The sequence below is a fragment of the Protopterus annectens genome, chromosome 6.part0 (assembly GCF_019279795.1).
Source record: "Protopterus annectens isolate FY-2018-M chromosome 6.part0, PAN1.0, whole genome shotgun sequence".
Classification (NCBI taxonomy): domain Eukaryota; kingdom Metazoa; phylum Chordata; order Ceratodontiformes; family Protopteridae; genus Protopterus; species Protopterus annectens.
In genome coordinates, this window is record NC_056737.1 from 1487494071 (window position 1) to 1487512727 (window position 18657).

Below are 18657 nucleotides of genomic sequence, written 5' to 3' on the forward strand. Positions count from 1 at the left end.
GGGTGTAAGGAAACAATTTTGTCGGTAGAGCATGCCTAGTTTTTGATGAGTTTTTTTGATATTTAGTTGTATGTGGGAGTTGAATTTAAACTGACTGTCAATTTGAACCCCAAGTAACTTAGTCTCTGGCACCAATTCCAAGGATATGTTATTGTTACAGGTGATTAAGAAAGAGTTTGGGTTGGGAGAGATGTGTTTAGAGGGACTAAATACCATTAATTTGGTTTTAGAGGCATTTAATGCTAGGTGTTTTTTTTTCATCCATTGTTCAGTGATAGAGAATGCATCTTGTGTAAGTTTTTGGAGTACTGGAATGGATGTGGCAGAGCAGATAATAGTTGAATTGTCTGCATATTGAATAATATTAGAGAATGGGATAGAATTATGGAAATCATTTATGAAGATGTTAAATAGTAGAGGACCCAATATGGAGCCTTGGGGGACCCCTGTTGGAGTGCTTAGGAATGAGGAAGTGGCTTTTTTCCATTTAACAGCTTGAGATCTATTAGATAAGTAACTAGAGAACCCGTTTAATGAGGAAGGACATAAGTTAAGTTGGGAGAGTTTATCAGAGAGTAGTTTATGAGAGATAGTGTCAAAGGCTTTTGAGAGGTCCAGTAGTAGGGTAGAAACAATCTGTCCAGAGTCCCTGGCCTTGTTTATGGTTTCTAAGAAGGAGAGGAGGGCTGTCATAGTACTATGGCCGGGTCTGAAGCCATGCTGGGTTGGAGTCAGCAGGTGATTGTCTAAGAGATAGGGAAGGAGCTGCAAATGGATACACTTTTCAAGGAGTTTAGAAATGGGAGACAGAATAGCGATGGGACGGAAGTTTGTAGTATCATTATTATTGCCACCTTTATCAAAGGTATGATAAAGGCCTTTTTCCAGATTTGGGGTACTTTGCTTTCTTGGATCGAGCGGTTAATTAGTATACTAATAGGGTAGACAATGGTTTCAGCTGCTATGCTAAGAAAGTATGAAGGAATATTGTCTGGGGCATTAGAGCAAGGCTTTAGTTTCTGGATCAGTTTTTTTATGGTAGATGTGGGGATAGGTTTTAGTGAGAAAGTAGGAGAAAGGGGGGGTGAGGGATTAGAGGGTGGTGGTCTTGGGGAGGAAAAGAGAGAGGTAGTCGGAGTGGAGGGAGGGGTATGGGAGGATTGGGGTGAGGTTGAGGATGTAGTGGTGTCAGTGAATGATGAGGTTAGCTTGGAAATAGAATTTATGAAAAAAGAGTTGAATTGTGTAGCCAAGTCAATGTCAGAAGCATTGGGGTCTGGGCTGGGGTTGGCTGTTTTGCCAGGATTGATAAGGGTAGAGATTCCTTTCCAGAATTTTTGAGGATTTGTTTTATTTGTATTTTGGAGTATGGAAAAGTAGTTTTGTCGATCTTTAATAACAATTATGTTGTTATAAATATTATTAAATACTGGCCATGTGAATTACCAAATTTGTGAAGTTTTCAAAGAAGAAAAAGTTTTTCTGTCTGCATTTTTAATATCACAAATGTTTGTAAAATTAATACAACCATTGATTTATAACCTATGCAACTTTGGAACTGTCCCTTTCAACCCATGATTTACATCAGGGGTTAGACTTAGGGATATGGCTTTGAATGAGCTTACTGCTGGACACAAATTATTTTATTGTTGGGATGAATAGGAGTACTGTAGATGATAATATTATTCTAACTCTGTAGGTATTTGTGGATTATGCCCTTCCATTCATATATAACAGGGAGTGCAGATTGAGTGTTTATGTCCTTATTAATAAGGTGTCAAAGTAGTTCCTTAGAATTATCTTATCTGATTAAGGTCATAGTTAGATTGCATGTCAATATATTAAAATTAAGTGAAAGAATATTGCCAACTCAGTAAACAAGTTGTCTCTGAATATATCCAGTTTGCGGACCAGTGACAGCCACATCTTTAAACACAAAAGTAAATCCCCTAAAATCCAGTGAAAGACTCCAAATAAGCAACAAATACGGGAGGTGGAAGAAACCAACCCTGCCAGGTAGTCCTTTGTGAAGAAATCTCTGGTGATGTATCATCAATCACTTTAAGTTACGCCTCTGTCCTAAATATTAAGACTCTGTCAAGGTGACAGATGTTTCTGGAATACTTACCAAGCAAAAAAGACCACTCTTCTTCAACAAAATGAGTTCTCTCAATTCATGTTCTACATCAGAAGACACACACACACATGCTACCTCAGAGTATGCTGGATTAACAAAAGTCTACCTGTTGTAATAAAACAACAATAATACAAACTTGAAAGAAATCAAATATATTGACAATTACTTACAAATAACTTGTATAATACTATAATGGACAATAATTTCAGAAGTGTTACAATTATTGCATCCTGCCAAGGACTTGTGATGGGTTCCCTACCTCAGTATTTCCACTGTATTGTTCAAATCAGACATAAATATGTCAGAAAAAAGACTGTTGAAACTATCCCTGTTTTGCTTTTTGAGATCCTTTTTTCTATCTAAGCTTCAATCTCTTTTATAATGATAACAGTTAAAGATGAAGTTGACAAAATAACCAATTTCACTGTATTTTGAACTACACATATCATCCTGTTTTGAGTAATAAAACGGAGTGATAAACACAGACATTCATTGGGAATTTCATCAAGATGTACTGCTGTACATATTTGTTCCGACATTTAAATGGTTAATGGAATCTTGTCAAACTTTCTTACACTAAGTCAGAGAAATCATTAACCAGCCCAGTCATCAAGTATAATGCCCCATTAGGCATGTAGCTCACTAGACACATGCAACAGCTGGAAAGACCACAAAAGTACCTTGTGAAGAGGATCCTAGGCCTTAAACACATGTCCTGCATGGACAGACTCAAGACTCCAGCTATTCTCTGTCTTGTATCATCTACTAAGAGTCGATCTCTGTTTGACTTACAAAGCCATGTCTGACCCAGCTCTGTTAGAAATGCTACATCTAAAGAAATCCCAATCCCTCCGCACCACACACTCCAGAGACCTTGACCTCATTACCACAGTCAACAGAGCATGCTGGATGGACAGGTTAATAACCCAGAGACTGCCCATGCTCTGGAATAGACTTCTCATACATGTCAACCAGAGCACCTCATTGGCCCTCTTCAAGAGAAATTTTGATGAGTGGATGGGAAATAGAAAGATCACCCTGGGGAACACTCCACTGGCTCTACTTGATAGAAGCACTGGGAACTAACATTAGGCGACATGATGCCAGGGCACTTCTATAGGCTAGGCTTGTAAAGGTTCCAGGGTCATTAGCCTAGTACACACCTATGAACCTATAAAAAGGCCTTTGAAAGTCCTTGGTGACAAATTCCACCTCAGTGTCACTTAACTGCAGTATCATCACTTTATCTTTTGGATTAGATCATCACGGCCTGAAATTTCATCAGCATACTTATTTTGCATTTGAAACAACCAGCAGACTTTCAAAGAATCAGTTGCTTGACAATATTCCATTTGCCATTGCAGCATTGTAGCACTGGAATCATTTGTCAATTTTCATTTGTATATTCCATTGCTCTATTGCTACTTCCTAACCATCAGTTTCTTCTAACATTATCAAAGGCACCAAGGTCTGGAGATATTTTCTAACACCAGAATAATAGCAGTACAATGCACAGAGTGGCCAGAACTTTAGGTAGAACAAAATTTTCCAATGCAAAAGAATAAATTAGGAGGATATGGTGTAGTCACGTTATTGCAAGAAATGAGAACTATCGTGACAAAATAGCATTTAGAAAAGTTATGAACCACTTTGACTTATAGCCATAGTCATTCATTATTGCTATCATTCTTAATCTACTGAAGAAGTTGTGGAAAGCACAAATATTTGTTCAAAAGGCCCAGTATTACGCAACTTATGGGCACTTGTCCAATCTGTATACTGATTCATCTATAAATGTGTTTTTCAGCATTCATCATGGGGCTAAATCATTTTACCTGCTTAATTTATTGGATTTTAACTAGGTACTGAAAACAGTGTAGGTCCGTGCCATACTACTGATTTGTGGAGTTTTGGAAGAACCATATCTAATGTTATAGCAGTTCACTGTATATTTCTTATCTCTATAAGTCGGATATTGTACTGTGTCCACTTTTGTATTTGTGCCTATTTCTTCAGCCATAGTGGAGCACACACTAATCATTGCTGCCAGTTTTTATTTTATTTTGTTTAATATTTTATTTCTTTACTCATGCATCCATATATACATTTTGTTAAATGTTTTTTATTTATTGCTATTAATAGATCTCATGCATAACAGTGTCTGCCAATGAGTTTTCCGGCTACTACTCAGCATGCTTAAAGACAACAGGAAAATCATAATAGCCAACATTTTATCAGTACATCAAGAGAAGTCATGTTAAGCATATGCTCTTGTTACTATGTTACTATACATGTATTTGATAATGCTTGTTGTGAGGTGATTTGACAAGCATCATGCATTGCTCTCTATTTTTGTCATGAGTAAATACAACACAACTACAAATTCTAGTAAAATGAAGGCTATATACAGGCATACAGAAAGTGTCCTAAATGTATTGCTTTTAAGTTTTGTTTTATTTGAGGATTCTAACATGCCTCTTTCTATCAGCTGTATAAGTACTTTTTAAATTTCAGGTAAATATTTAGTGTAATTAGCAGTATTGAAAAAGGTATACTGTCTAGAATCGAGTCATGTACTCTCTTGATGGTATGGGGTAATACACTTAGAGGAGAACTACATTCTGAAAGGTATTGTACTCCAGCATACACATCAATGTATAATTCCAAAAAAACTGGTTATGTCTTTGAAAAAAAAAGATATATGTGCTCAAACTATTTAATCTATAAAGCTGAAATCAACAAAAGGAGATTTCAACTGCAAGTGTTTGAACAATGACGCTGAGAGCTTACTGTGGCTTTCAGAGAATTTCTGAACATGGAAACCAAATACATTGTTAAATAAAAACAGAACTTCTAATGTTATCTTCTAGTAGTCAAAACAAAATGTAATTAATTTTATTTTTTATAGATACTGATAACCTCCATTCTTCTCAGTTGTCCCTTACTGAAGGATATGCAGTCAAATTCCATCATTTGAAACAAAAACAAAACAAAACAGAATTTAGTTACCATGTAAAAGATCAAATTAGAAAAAAGTAACCTTCGCTTACTTTGTATGAGAAATGTCACATCCCAAACATGAAATCAGAAGTACGGCCATACATGAAAGAAATTTGCTGTGAGTGCATTGAACTGCATTACTAGGAATCTGGCTCACTCATCAGCAGAACTCTTAACCCAGGGAAATCATGCAAAAATATGTTGTGAGAAAAACATGACTCCATCCTTATTTGGTTTAAGAAGTGACCTCTTTATCCTAGTGGGAATGATAACTTTATGTGTGCTGTCTTAACTAAACTGTTGCCAGACCATAAAAGGTTGTACTACTAGGTTATTTGTCACATTAGACCCTTGCTAATTAGTCAGAGAGAAAAATAGCAGACCATTTCTGCATACAGCATAGAAATAAAGGAAATGAAAGTATGAAAAGAAATGCCAAGAAACTGTGCCACTGTACAATGGGAGTTACATATACAGATACTTCATGTGTGTGTGTGTGTGTGTGTGTGTGTGTGTGTGTGTGTGTGTGTGTGTGTGTGTGTGTGTGTGTGTGTGTGTGTGTGTGTGTGTGTGCGTGCTCGCGTGTGTGTGGGTGTGGGTGCGTGCGCGCGCGTGGATGCATGCATGTGTGTGCGTGTGTGTCTGTGGCATGGTATCAAATATTGGTCATTAAACATTGTGCACAGAAATGTCCAACTCCTATTTCTGGAATTTTATTACTAAAATTATTGATTTCTTTGAACTAATAGTAATAAATCTAACCAAGATGTTAGGCTTACTTGTCATTTGACAAAGCCCATGCTGAAGGAATGCATTCAACATTAATTAGAAATAGAGTCCTATTAGCAAGAATAGAAAGCAGAAGGGCTTTCTCACATTTAATTCAGTTTCTCAGGCTGGTACCACTCAGGTTGGCAAGAAAATCTCTCCTGGGGTATTCTAGAATCCAACTGACAGAGAATGTACAATGGCAGGTGTTAAGAAAATGTAAAACACTTACAAAATCTTGACCGTGCTCTTTAATTTCTTCAGTTTTTTTCTGTCCTTTGTTTTTCTGGCCAGATTGCAAACTATCCTCTTCTAGAATACAGGTGCGGACCAGATAGAGTTTCAGGTAATAATGAGAACATTTTCTGTAAAGCTATGGGAACTCCAGCTGCTATAATCATCATGGATATGAAATATTTTTTGACTCACGTAATGCTAAAGCATTTGGTGCCAAAGCAAAATGTCTCTGAGGAAATGTATTTGTGACAGTTTATTAAGAAGTTACGTTTTCAATAAAATATTGTAATTCTATTATAAATAATGTTTTGTTCCTTGGATAATATGTCACAACCCATTAAGAGTTTGTGTTAAAAGAAGTACAGCAAACAACTTAGAAATATTTGGAAATAAGTTATAATTGATAATTACTGTTCTTTTGCTTTTTTCATCTATCCCTAAATCAATTATGACCCAAAGGACTTTCCCGGTTAACAAACTGCAAAGAAAGAAATAAAGAAAGAAAAATTACCTCATTTAAAAGAAACTATAAAATGTGTATACAAATAAATTATGTGCACAATACTTATAACTTCTTTTAAAGAAATACCTTAGAAAACGTGCTGATGTATATTATGTGCCTTTATTAGCCTACATAATATTAAACAGAAGATTATCTGTAGTATTGAGTCAATGAAGAAATGCATTTACTGAACACACACACACACACACACACACACACACACACACACACACACACACACACACACGCACACACACACACACACACACACACACACACACACACACACACACACACACACACACACACACACACACACACACATATATACACACACACACATATACACACATAAATATATCTATCCTGTCTCTCTCTGTATATGTATATAAAAGAGCCTTACTGAGATGGACACCTGGTGTCAAAGTCATGGCCTCAAGCTAAATGCCAAAAAATGCAAAGTCATCACGTTTAGGAAAAACAAAACACCCACGAATTACCACATAGGTGGCAGCCCCCTTAATACAGAAGAGGTAATAAGAGATCTGGGGACCCAGGTAGATAGTAATCTCTCCTTTGACAATCATATTGCCAAAGTAGTTAGGAAATCCTTCTATGTGGCCCATCTAATTACTGAAGAGTTCGCATCTAGAAATAAAGAGGTTATAGTGCCCCTCTGCTCATCACTCATTAGACCCTTCATAGAGTACAATGCCCTATTTGGGATGTACCTCACAAGACACTTCCAACAGCTGGAAAGACCATAAAAGTACCTCACCAAGAGGATTACTGGCCTCAAACATATGTCTTATGCAGCCCAACTGAAAAAACTCCGGCTGTACTCAGTGGCATATCGCTTACTCAGAGGTGATCTCTGCCTGACTTACAAAGCCGTGTCCAACTCAGAATTGATGGACATGCTCCACCTAAAGAAATCCAAGTCACTACGAGCCACGTGCTCTAGTGAGCTAAACCTCACCACAAAATAAATAGAACATACTGGAGGGATAGATTCCTGTCACAGAGACTCCCCATGCTTTGGAACAAAATTCAAACTACATTAGGCAGAGCCCCTCACTAACACTCTTCAAGAGAAACCCTGATGAGTGGATTGGTAACAGAAAATACACCCCTGGGATCACTTCATTGGCTCTGCTTGACAGAGGCTCAGTTAATTAATCAATGCGGTGGCGAAAGCTGGCACACTCTGGCTAGGCTTATAAATGCCCTTGGGCAGATAGCGTAGTACCTACCTATGAACCTATATGTTTACATCACTTGTTATATATTTATTTTGTTAAGTTTAAGTCATATGCATAGAAACAGTAATATATGTTTTAATGTATCTGGATATCAAATATATAAATGTTAAAATGGTATGATTCCAAGAAGGATCCATGAGGTATGCCTTCTCCATAGCCAAGTGTCTCTCTCTCTCTGTCTCCTAAGAAGTCTTCTGCTACTGCTTGCAAGAGCTTCACTGAGTTATTGACTTATCCTGCTCATCAAATCTGTAGAATGTCTTATTTTATGTATCTACTAATTGTTTGTCATGTACTCAAATGTTGAACAAAAATCAATTATTTAAAAAAAAAAATTGAAGAAATGGCATGTTAGTGTGAAAGCACTTTTTTATCATTACTTTATCTTTATAAAAGTGATCCGCGGTCTGCATGTCCTCCCTGTGGTTGGGTGGGCGTTCGAAAGACATGCATAAATGGGCATGCCTTCGTTGAAGGTTGGATGTTGAGCTGGCACCTCGGCATTTGTGATAATCTACTGCCAATCATTAGCGGACCGGAGTTCCACTGTGGTGACCCCTAACTGGGAAAAGCCGAAAGACAAACAAACAACAACTTTATCTTTATAAAAGCTCCTTCTGCCATGATCTGTTTTTCTGACATTTAATATGACTGTTTGCAGTTACAACAGAGCCCTGATAGAACACAAGGACCTAGTCAATAAGCACTAAGAGTAATGCATGTTTTGTAAACAATTCGGTTTATAATACATACTGTGGAAGTGAAATTTTCATCAAAGGACTGGTACTGGTTTACTCTCCTCTCTCTTCTTCTACCATCTGCTTTCCTGTTGTAGCCCGCACATCCTTCAGTTGTACTTATTTCCATCCTCTGTTCTCTCATTAAAGTCTATTATAGACCGAAGTTATTTCTGCTTTGATAGTGCATCATAATGTCTTCTAGCACCCTACTGCAACTCATTTGTCAGTGTTATCAGAAATTTGTATGTAACCCATGCAGCTTGGCCACTGTTACGTGCTTTGAATATTTAATTTTAAATGTTCAATTTGGTATATTTTACATGCCTTTGTGCACACTTTGGTCATTAAACCATATTCTTGTTTATTGTGCAATAATCTTACTGCATTAATCCTCCTGTTTTAATCAAATATTCTCACTTGTGTAACAGGTATTACTGTGAAATATTGTAAATATGAACTTATACAACTGTTACTTTCTTGCTTTTCACACATGACCATCTTTCTTATATTCATGTTGGCTTCAGTCATGTCTCCTTGAGCCTCAGATCAGTGAGGATGCAAACAAGTAAAGACAATTGTTTGAGTCTTCTTCTTGATGAATAAAATAATAACTTTTTTTTCTGTGGGTCAGTCCTTTTTACCCAATATGTATGGCTGCTTTGCCCCTCATGCCCCCTTTTACTAATGTATACTAATATAGTCACACTGCTGCAGAGAAAAAGGAAAGAAAAAAAAGAAACAAAGAAAAACTCAAACACATTGAAATACTATAAAACAACAATAGATACTGTGCTGGCAGTCATGGAATTTAAAACTGGTGAACAATAATTTGTGAGCTTAAATTTGTTACTTTACCCATGATCAAGAATATGGAGCTTGCAGAGCTATATAATCATTTCTGTATAGAAATATTTACACTATGGACTTTCAGTTAAAAATTTTTAATGTAATAAACTTTTCTGTAAGGGGAGTTTTTTTTAATAACGTCTAGCGGCAAGAGGAATGAATGTGTGGAGGTGGAGTAGTTTGTTGAGTTGGGATTGTAAAAGTAGGTTGGATCTTTGCTTTTATAGGTAGTCATTTGCCTTTTTCTAGTGTAATACAATGCTGCTCATAAAAAGGTGAGTATGTAAGGAATCAGCAAATATTGTTAGAGATAGCCTGGAATGGACAGTATTTTTCTTGAAACCACAAGAAAAAATTGGGAGCCAATATTCAAGTTGAGGAAGGAGGACTCCTTTGCCAGTGACTGCCCTGGCTGGTTGGGATAGAGTGGAGAGATCTTTTTATACCAGAAGAGGATGGAGTTTTTTGGCTCTTACTTTGTCTATGTGGAAATGGAAGTTTAGTGACTGATGAAGCCATAGTCCTAGATGTTTGAAGGCAAAGGTTGTTTCTATAACATGGTTGTGTAGGTCAAAGATAGCTAAACAGGCAGGTACTTGGTACATTTTTTTGTGGAGTTTCAGAAAGCATAGTTTTGGTCTTCATGGGGTTCAGAGGTAGTTTATGGATTAGAAGCCATTGGTGGAGCTCATGTAAGTCTGAATGGAGTTGGCATTGAAGGTTGGTGTGTGAGTGTCTTGATAGGAATGACCATGCCAACAGGATAGAGGATAAGTTGGAAAAGGAGGAGGTCAAAAGGATGCTTGCTAATGAATATGGAGAACGGGGGGGGGGGGCAAGAATGGATCCTTGTGGTACACCTTTGGTAATAGGTGCAGATTCCGACAGGGAACACCCTATTTTAACTATACAGTATCTATCACTTAGGAAGTTTTTAAACCAGACAGTGGCATCTGGATTGATACCATTTTAAATAAGTTTGTTTGGGAGAAGACAGTGGTCAATGAGTTCAAATGCCTTTGTCACACTATAGATAGGGCAGCTGTAAGTAGGCCATTATCAAGGTTTAGCAGGATGTCATCAGTCCAAAGTGCTGTCATAGTACTTTGTCCAGGCCAGAATCCATGTTGTTTGGAGGACAGCAGGTGGTGGGGGTAGACTATATCTTCAAGAAGTCTGTCCAAAATTGGGTGGATGGATATTGGATAGAATCAGTGGTATCTTTTGGGTTGCCTTGCTTTAGATAAGGTTTAATTGGAGTAGTTTTAGTCAGTGGCATGACGTTTTATGTGAGACATAGATTATATATGTGGGTGAGAGGAAGGCATAGATGCCCTCTGCAGTGACATATGAGCCAAGGGTTTATGTTGTCAGATGCAGGAGGGGTGTCAGTGGAAATATTCTTGAGGAGAATAGAGATTTCTTTGCAATGTTTAAATCTGAAGTGTAAAAGAAGAATGAATGGTGATGGGCTGGGCAATGAATGATCAGTGGGAGTTGTGTAGTTTCTTGATGGAAGATTGCCAAAATCTTTAAGGAAATCTTCTGGAGAAACTTTTGCTGTACCACATTTAACGGTTCTTGTAGATGGGGTATCATGAGAAGATTTTCTTCCTGTAAGTCGGTTAACCTCTATCCAAACGTATTTAAGGGGATATAAGAGGATAATTTGTTTCTTTGTTTGGAGATTTCTTTTGTGCCTTCTGATGGACTTATTGTTAAATTCACAAAAGACTATAAAGGAGGTGTCGTTGTCAGTTGTGCTGGTCTGTTTCCATTTTTGCCACGTTTTACCTGTTAGAGTTAAAAGGTGTTTGAGTTCAGTGGATGACCATTCAGTTTTGGTGGGTTCATAATGCCTGTTGATAAGTTGGAAAAGTTTTTATTGCCGGTGGAGCAGAAAGTTGATTAGGCTTACAGCTGATGTATTAAGGTCATGTAAGGAGAGTATATGGTTCCAACTGTGGGCTGTGAGAAAGGGTTGTCTGAATTTGTACTACTCTGGTTTCTGAAAGCTTTCAGTATTGGTGATAATGTTATAGGATGGTTGACAACTGTAAAGGTGATTAGGCTGTGGTCGCATAGTGATGGTGGCAGAATGTTTATGTTGGAGATGGAGTTTTGTATGTTTGTAATGAGGCCAAGTTTGGAGTGTTTGGGAGACATGCAGTTAGGTCTTGTTGGTTGTTTTATGAATCAAAGGGCACCTAGGTCTATTAGGAAAATGCTCATGTTAGATGAAAGAGGGCCAAAATAATTAATAGTGAAGTCCTCTAGAATTCTTATGTTATTATTCTTGTAACAGTTATTCAGGAAGTTAGCGATGAGTTATTTGAATTTATCTGGGGAAGCAAGGGGTGGTAGACAGGCTGTGGTGATCAATAGGTTACCTTTCTAAGCTGGAAAATTTAAGAGACTCCAGTTAGGACCAGAGTTTGAGGAGTTTCCTTGAGCAAGGACTTTTAGATTTAGGTTATTTCTGTATAAAATTAGAGAACCTCCATCTGATTGTTTGCCTGGTCTGGCATTGTTGACATACTTGTAGGAGGTTAGAAAGTGTTGGAAGCTGAGGAGTCTTTTGACCCAGGAATCAGTGGCTGCCAGGATGTCTGGGTTGTGCTGTGATATAAAAGCACTTCTGTGGTCTAGCTTGCTTCTGATGCTATGTACATTAAGGAGGGTGCAGGTAAATATAGGAAGGCAGTAGTTCTGATGTTAAGGAAAGGGAGTTGCTGGGCCTGGGTTGGGTTCAATGTTACTCTTAAGAAGGAGTACAACAGTTAGTCTGAGTGAGGTCTTTTGTGTTTTTAGGCAGAGAGAAAATGTTTCTGAATCTTGGTTATCATACACAAGAGTGATCCTAACAGTGATGACCTGGTAATTGGGTTTGGTATGATTACTTGGGGGTTGTGGCTGTGTTTGGATGGTGAAGAAGTTATGGAAGTAGGGGTAATACATAGTGATATGGTGATCGATTGTGTAAGTGTTTATGAAGATGTTTGTTATTGGTAGCAGGGGGTGAGGGAGAAGAAGAAAGAAGGAGGAGGTGGAACAAGGTAAACTGTGGAAAGAGGAACATATTACTGATTAGATGTGTGTTGTATTGTGTTTGTACAGGAAGTTGTAAATGTGAGTTAAGACTTCCAGTATTATTGTAGTGCTCACAGTGATGGTAGTGAGATAAGAGGACTATGTGGTTTTAGGGTGGTATCTTTTAAGAGGTGTGTCTTGGGGGTGTGGCAGTTGGTGCAGATCAGAACAAATATAATGTGTGGGCTGGGGCTGGCTTGGAAACTGGGAGTGTGAGGGGAGAAAAGTAGGACTCATCTCCCGCTGGCTTGGGAGTAAATCAGTCAAGGCCTATGCATAGCAGTGAGCTCAAAAAGGATAGGTACAAATGTGTGAGCTGTTCAGAAATGAGAACTTGGAGAAAAGAGGCAATGTTAATGACTGTACAAAAGCAAAGAAGTACGTGTTGTGCCACCGCTTTAATAAGGTAGGCTCACCCTAAAGGGAATGTATCTATTGAGTTAGAAGTGTTTTAAAAGGAAGAATCAAGCAAAGAGCAACCATAGAGCTGCATCCTGTCCTAACATAGTTATAAAAAAGAAAAAAATAGACATTTAAACAGTAAGCACAATTATCAGGGTAAGTGGCACATGCACCTTAAGGTTTTCTCTTTTTGCTTGCTTTTACTTTGCTAAGGTAACAGTATGAAGTGTTTGAGTAGAATCCACTACACAGATCATGTTGGTTTACGGTATGAGAACAGACCCAAGTACCTTGACAAATACCTGAGGCTAACAATATTTTCTCTTCTGCAGTATAAATCTATTTACTTCCTGCAGGATTTTAGAGCTACCAGAACTGTATAGACCTATAATAGTTTATGTAAATATTTTATTATATATACCTGTCTTGTAATTGTTTCTGTTTGTTTGTTGTTCCTGAGACCTGTCTGAAATTCACTTTTTTAATATAAACTTCATCCATGGGCCTCCACTGAAAATGGGCTCTGCCCATTCTGACTTCCTGGTCAATAAAGACAAATAAATAAATAAATGTAGATGATGATTAGTAATCTCACTGGGGAACAGAATGATTTTCAAAATAGGGCACTCACAAAAGCATGGGTTCTCTTTCAGTTAAATAGTGCCAGCCTACTTTTTCTACATATACTGATGTTTCATGCCTGTAGATAGCAATATTAATCTGCAAATCTTGTTTAAGTCTGTTAATATATATGTGGCTCAGGATGCCAGTCCAATTGGGACAGAGCATACACAGGTTGAGGAATTGCGATATTCTTTCATATCACAGTACTGGAATTAGTACTACATAGTTCAGTGACCCTGCATTTTCAGCTTTCTTTAACACTACCATAATTTTCAGCAAATCTTGTATAATAATAATAATAATAATAATAATAATTAATAATAATAATAATAATAATATACACTGTAATTGCATTTACACACTATCCTGGTTCCATAACTATCTACGCAACAGAAAACAATCTGTTAGATGGCAAAGTAAGCAATCCGATTACCTACTCAACAACACAGGCATTACCCATGGTCTGTTCTTGGGCCCTTGCTTTTTAACATATTTATTAATAATCTCCATAAAGCATCCCTGCAAAGTATACTCATTCAATACACAGACGATTAGACAATAATTACATCCTCTAACAACTTCTGAGATCTCCTAAAGTTAACACAAAATGCATTTACTTCCATTGGATCATGGCTTAACAAAGCTCAACTGCTACTTAATCCCAAAAATTCAAAACTTTTACTCTTCACAACCAACTCTCTAACTCTAGACTTTAAAATATTCTCTCAAAACAATACAGAAATTGAAACTGTAAAAACAGACAAACTACTTAGCATCACAATTGATGACAAACTTTGCTTTGAGAATCATGTATATATATACTCAACTCAATCAAAAAGACTCATTTTAAGCTTGGCAAACTCTATAGGCATAAACTCTATATGGACAAGTCTACCAAGTTGAAACTAGCTAATAGTCTACTTCTACCCTCCTTTCTCTGTGGATGCCCCATTTTCACTAACCTACACACATCTCTCCTGAACAAACTGCAGTTGTGCTACTATAAAATAGCCAAGTTTGTCTCCAACATGCCATTTCGCACATATCATTGCCTGGCCATTAAATCTATAAACCGGTTTGAGTTCCCGCATTACCTACATTACTCCCAACTTACTCTCACCCACAAACTACTAAATAATCCAAACTTCTGCCCATCAATTCAAACTATAATACAAACACTCAGCATCTTAGGTCCTCTAACAAACAACTATCAACCATAACTAAACCCAGCAAAAGAGATGGACAATGTCTTTATTCCCATGCCATTGCCAAACGTTGGAACATGCTCCCTCTCTCTCTCTTACTCAACTAGACTCTTTAAAACATTTAAATTTGCACTAAAAGAACACTGTCTCAATAACCTTGTCTGTTCTTGTAGTCATATAATTAAACCACCTTAAATATTTTGGCCACTATGCACTACAAATACTTTTGCTAACTTAATACAGTTGCAATTTACACTATCTGTCATTGTATCAAATCTCTCTTGCTTTCTTTATTTTTGTGGCTGAATAAACAGAAGTGATTAAACAGTACTCTTACTTATGAAAATATACAAACAGAATTACTGCAAATCTAACACACTGTGTTTATTTTCTTGTATTGTATACCTCTATAATATGTATTTGTCTTGTATATCTACTTCAATTTGTATTGTGTACAAACTTTCTTGACTTTCAAAGTTAAGCTGATGTCATGTAAAAATTTCAGTGATTGTATGGAGCTTTTCTCCCTGGGCCTCCACTGAAAATGGATCATTGACCCAGTGGACTTTCCCGGTCAATCAATAAATAAATAAATAAATAATAAATATATTTTATATGTCTCTGTCTACAGAATCTGTTTTTGCCATCTATGTTATAGAAATGGAGATGTATATGTTTACAATTTGGATACATTTCTTTTAAACAGGACATAATGTCTTCAGGACTTCAAATAGCAAAAAGGTATTTTATGCAAAAAGTTAATAATTATACAAATGATTTTGAGGTAAAACTTTTTGGTTTCACTAAAATATAAAGTGAAAATTTATATTTCAGCGAAGCATAGTGATGCTTTTGTTAGCATTGTTGCCTCTTGGATTTGGGTCTTCAGTTCACTTTCCAGCTTGGATTAATTCAGTGAATGTGTCACCCTGTGTCCACATGGGTTTTCTTTGTCTGCTCTGATTTTCTCCCACATCTAAACACTTGTCAAAAATGAATCGACAATCCTGTAAGTCAAAAGAAATATCGCCTGCAAACAATGCCATTGGAAGAAAAGAGAAACTTTATTTCATTTAGCATTTTTGTCCGCAACAAGACTTCATCAGAATAAAGTTACAACCGCTCCTTCTTTTGCAAACAACCAATGAAATTCAAATTCAAATGTCATTTACTTAACTTGGCATATATTTAAAAAATAGTGTGTCTAAACAAACATTAACCATAACTAACTTACTTTAAAAAGCATTTAATGTTGATTTCATTCAACCCAGGAGCCATATCAGCCTGTAGCTTCAATTGCCATAAGCTTTCTTTCTTTTCAAGAAAGTTTTCAAGAAAATTTTGATAACAACCACCCCGAATATCCAAAGAGATATGTTCTAATACAGCAAAATGTTTTTTTAAAGGAACTACAAACTTGGATGAATTTGAATAAAGCATTGCTTTTATCTTTTGTTTTAACTGCATGTAAATGTTCCTTAATTCTCTTAGATAATTTCGTGTAGTCATATCTACATGAAATGCTTCACAATGCAAACAAATTGCAATATGTATTAAACCCAGAGAATTTCTTCATAGATCTATCAAAATGAGCCAAATAAATATTGAGACTGTCCAAAATAAAATTACATTCACTACAAAAAATACATTTGAGCATGCCTTTACTTTTATACCTCCAAGTTAAAACTGTGTGTGTTTGTATGTGTGGGTGTGTGTGTGTGTGTGTGTGTGTGTGTGTGTGTGTGTGTGTGTGTGTGTGTGTGTGTGTGTGTGTGTGTGTGTGTGCATGTGTGTGTGTACCTGTGTGCGTGTTTATGAGCACACGTGTGAATGTGTGTATGTGTGTGTCTGTGTTTACGTGTTTTAATGTACTGGTCATATGTGAATTAATGAATGAAAGTGAGTGAAATTAAATTATGTTTCACAACATTACTTTATCCATTTGCAATGTGTTTTGATAGCGTAGATCATTTCCTGTCAATGTCTGTTACTGTTACAGGAAAGCTCTAAACTCTTATCTACCCTTTCCAAGAGCAGACAGTTTATGTACCGACAGTTTTCAATTCCTTCAGTCTCCCGGCCTCCCTAGTTAAATAGTTAATAAGTGTTGTGACTCCATGTGAAGTAAAAACTACTACTGCTAGCCCTTATACTAACATCTTACAATATTCCCTGTGGACTGAGGTGGAACTCAAAATCAATTCATGCAGCAGTTCTAGGCAATCACACACGGCTTCGTGAGTGTGTGCAACATGCTTTCTCATTTAATAAACAGCAAAATGTTTTATTTAGCTTCACAGTAGATGAAAGAATACTATATTTAGACATCCTCTGTATCTGAATAAAAAATACTTCTCCCAAATGTAAGATAGTATGACCACGTTTGTGAATTTGATAACTTAAGATACAATATATTGTTTATTAAATCATATCAAATACCGATCAATACTGGGTGCTTACTTAGATATCTGGTATAGATTACATGCAGAAGCGGCCCAATATGAATGATATATGATTTTACACCATTTTTCACATCTGGCTCATATAATTTCTGTTTTTACCACATGCATTACATTTACTTTCTGTTAGGGAAGCATATTTCTTTTATCTGGTAAGAGTTAGACATTGACAGGCATGAACTGCAACCTTCACCCCTCCAGATGAACGAAATCAAATGGTCATGAGTTCATGTATTCATGCTGAAAGAGCACACAATGGTGACAGGAGGCTGAGTTCTGAAGAATCTGATCATCTAGATAAGGCACTAAATCATGATAGCATCCATTGGTTCAATGCAAATGTCGGAGAATCATTGATATATAAATAAAAATGTTTTCTTTGGGTCAAGTTATAAAGCATCAAGTAAGGTCTGTATGCCAGAACAGACATTTTATTTAGTCTGGCCAATGAGAATAATGCATTTTAAGTAACACTCTTACACTTTCTACGTGCAACATCAGTGCAATGTGTTTCTTAGAAAAAGGGTTCTGCTTAGTCAGTTCAGTGGGAATCAGCTAAATAAAGTTATATCGGCACATACACTGTTAAAGTAATACCATAATGATGTATTATTATTATTATTATCACATATGTAAGTAGTGACAGCTTTGCCATATGGTCACAGGCATGGTCCACACACCAAATGCCCATCAATGTTAACAAGAGGAAGTGTTCTGAGCCTTAAAGGATATCAGCCTTCCAAAATGCCATTTCAGCTAAATCAGTCACATAGCTTCGTTTTCCTGACTACCACTGAATCTGCTGTCATGCCATGTATATATTGTCTGTGTCTACATTCATGTATGTATTGTCTGTGTCTACATTCCCCCAGGGAGGAACACAGAAACCTTAGAAGACTTCTTATATTGGTTATCCAATAACTGCTCCCAAGAAGCAATTGTTCTTGGGGATTTCAACATTGACTGGAACACTTGCTCTTGTGAAACACCCACAACCCACATAAACCTCTATGGATTTACTCAAATCATAACCTCCCCCACCAGGACAGGAAAACCCAATAACAAGGAAAGTAACCTAGACTGGATACTTGTCAATACCCATCTTCAATCCTATAAACCAGGCACTTTGCCTGATGACCTAAGTGACCATTGTCTCACCTATGTAATCAAGCTTAAAGTAGATTGCTCCTACCAACCCGCCTATAGAACATTAAGAAACAACAAGAATGTTATTCTCACCAAGTTTCAAAATGAACTCAAGGCATGCAACTGTTCAATACTAAAAAGTTTGCCCCTAGATGAAGCAGTAGTATACTTTAACACCAAATTCCTTGCTATTCTTAATTCCCATGCTCCCTGCCACTCTATTAGAACCAAAGTTAATA

General features: G+C 36.9%; 1 protein-coding gene and 1 long non-coding RNA gene across 2 annotated transcripts in view; one reads left to right on the forward strand and one right to left on the reverse strand.

Annotated features, from left to right (window-relative positions):
• The window catches only part of LOC122804832, a 248528-nt gene extending 243224 nt beyond the window's left edge, over positions 1-5304 (reverse strand). Inside the window, exon 1 of the long non-coding RNA XR_006365246.1 lies at positions 5188-5304. This is a non-coding gene — a long non-coding RNA (uncharacterized LOC122804832). The remainder of the gene's footprint in view (positions 1-5187) is intronic.
• Positions 1-18657, forward strand: part of ARHGAP15 (Rho GTPase activating protein 15) — a 3416769-nt gene that overhangs the window by 1559422 nt on the left and 1838690 nt on the right. The gene's annotated exons all lie outside the window — the stretch shown is intronic.